The sequence below is a fragment of the Bidens hawaiensis genome, unplaced genomic scaffold, assembly GCF_021521415.1.
Source record: "Bidens hawaiensis isolate Kalapana, Puna unplaced genomic scaffold, B.hawaiensis_p1.1 tig00054822_1, whole genome shotgun sequence".
NCBI lineage: Eukaryota > Viridiplantae > Streptophyta > Magnoliopsida > Asterales > Asteraceae > Bidens > Bidens hawaiensis.
The window spans coordinates 3,146-6,290 of NW_027506304.1; positions in this window are offsets into that span (position 1 = coordinate 3,146).

Sequence of the window (3,145 nt, forward strand, 5' to 3'; positions counted from 1 at the left end):
GTCTTTGTAAAACTCACATTAACGTGAGACAACTGGTTCCCCAAATACTGTCATGATAATTTTTAAACCTATTAAACTCATGACGGATAATGTTTTTAAAAGTATTTTCAAAATGTTTTAAAGTACATTACAGTGCTTGCCCACTGGGCTTGTATACAATGCTTGCCCACTGGGCTATTACACGTTACTTATTGGACAAGTGTTAGCCAATAAGTAATATGACCACAATTATAGATACGATCGAGTGATAAGTACATTTCGGTAATTTTGTAAGCAGGCAGATGTAAAAACATCTTAATACTTTAACTGTAAAATGTGTCTTTTACATGTGAATGTTCTCACTAGTATTTCTTGTTGATCAAATATTTTTAAATATGTTTCAGGTGACCTGTTCGAGAGATATGAATGATGCCTGCGAGTTTCAAGCTTAAATAAGTGGCTTGTCACCAGAATAAAGAAACGTGTTTTGTAAATTAGGGTTTATCCCTATAAAACTTATGTTTGTATAAAAACGGGTTTTATTCCCAGTTTATGAAATAAAACTCATGGTGTTTTTATAACTCTAATCATTTTTCCTAACTACGGTTTTGATGAAATACTCCGCTGCAAATTTATTTTAATAAACATCGATATCACCACTTAACGTCCACGGCTCCCTTTATGGGGTATAGAGATCGGGGGCTAAAGCCGAACTCATCCGAGGTTAAAGAACAATATTATTATCCGTTTTAAAAGAAGAAATCTTTGTAGAGTAGAAGAAATGGAAGTATGAGAAATTCGTATTTTAGGTGTAAAAAGTATGAATGGGGATGAACTATTTATACTGGGTACATTTAATTTGTAGAATCTTGGTACCGAATCAGTGTTGTTGAGCTTCCATATCAAGCCGATCCTCCATGAAGGAGGGTACGCTGAGCAGCCTAATTAAGAAGCTAGAAAATTCGTACAAGTTAGAGATTAAAGAACATTAATCTAACCAATACAAATTACATACAAAAGGTGTCCCCTCTAAACGCTAAATTATTTTAAACTTTTCAAATCATCTAACTCACCAAATACACAATCACAACTAATCAGTAGATAACACAAAAAAAAAAAAAAACATTTTACGAAATTCACTTCACGTGAAAGAAAAAAGAAGAACATTATTAAAAAGAAGTATAAAAGTCCAAATTCATGTACAGATCATTTCTAAATAACTGATTGTTTAGTCGGAAATAAATGAAGTGAGACAGGTGTTGGGTTGGGTTGGTTTGGTTAAATTATGGTAATTGTTATCGTTAGGCCCACGCTTTTAAACGGATGTGTTTGGGGATAACACGCAACCCCCCTTCCTCACCAAACACCAAACTACTTTTTTCATTTGACGTGTCAAGATCTAGGTTAAAATTCATTAAAAAAACATGTTTTGTTTCACTTTATGTTGGGTTTTTATCTTTATAAACTTATAATATATAAATGAGTGTCTTATTCCAAATAAAAAAAATTACTTTTATTCGTGGTGGACCGGAAAATTGAGCATAAACCTAACCCATCTTACATTATCAAAATTGATAATAATGAAAAAAAGGAAAATTTGTGCCGGTGTGACTTGTGATCAGGGTGTCCTAGTTTAAATAATGATCATTTTATATTGTGATGGTTTAATTTAAGGGAAAATTTCTAGACCAAAACCACAGTGAAAAAATCAAAATAACAAAAAAAATTTGAAAATTCCATAAATGTCATAGAAAGTTTGGACGGGGCAACACATATGAAAAATATCCGACGGGATTTCGTCCACGAATTAGATTCCGCCACCTGTAAAGTTTCTGACATTTCCAAACAAAAAGTTTTAAATCACGACTTGGCCGGTCATTTTCACCCTTTAAAGTTTCTTTGGGAAAACCGTCTTAGCCAACTGTTTTCCCATGGTTTTTTCCAGCCTAGTCCATATTCCAATAATCATTATCATCAATCTCATGAAGATGAGGAAGAAGAAGAAGGACATGGGGTTGCTAATGATGATTATTGGAATATAGGCATGACCGGAAGAAACCATGGGAAAACAGTCGGCCAAGAAGGTTTTCACCAAGAAACTTTAAGGTGTGAAAATGGCCGGCCAAGACGAAATTTAAAACTTTTTGTTATGAAATGACAGAAACTTTACATGTGGGTGAATCTAACTCGTGGACGAAATGCCATCGGATCTTTTCCATATGTGTCGCCCTCGTCCAAATTTCCTATGACATTTATGGAATTTTCAAAATTTTTGGTCTATTTTGATTTTCTCACTCTAGTTTTGATCCATTTTGAGAATTTCCTTTAATTTAAACTTTTATTACATGTGTAAATACACTTATGACTTTGTGGAAACGTTACATTATGACTTTGTGGAAACGTTACATGACCTGGTTTTAAATTTGTGCGTGTATTGTTATGCGCATATGAGACTAGTTCACTTGATAGAGGCACATGTTTCTCAAATGAGGGGTCTCGGTTTCAAACATGAACAAATGAGTAGTTTATAATTATTGGTGTAAATAAAAGTTGTAAATTTGCTGTTTAAAAATAAAAATTACAAAGGCGTCTATAACTTTACCCTTGTAGCTTCACTAAAGAAACATGTTTTATCTTTAAATTTTGACCATCTTTCAAAACTCCTCACTTCCCATTCTCAAAATTCATCTAAACATATAGAAAACGAATAATGACTATATTTGAGATTTAGAATAACATCTCAAACTTTTTCTCTGTTTTAGATAATAAGATGTAAAACTCCAAGTGGAATTGTAATATACTTACTATACTTTTGCTATAGAAAAAAGTTTTACTCCGTAGTAAACTAGAAACCTTGTAGCATTTATTAGTTAGTTTAGGTTGTCTTTTTTTTTAGTCGTTCAAAAGGTCTACACATGTTGGTTAATTGTATTATGGGAGGCAGTTCGGTTATTTCTACACATGTTGGTCAACTGTATTTTGGGAGGCAATTCGGCAATGCCCGTAGCAAACAAGTTGAAACATCAAAGGTGCCGAGATTGTTTTGACGATAGAGATTGTTCGCATTGAAGAAACAATTAGTAAAACATACAAATTAACAATCAACAACCGGAAACAACAAATGACATAAAAGAAAATGTTTATAGAACTAATAATATCCTCATTT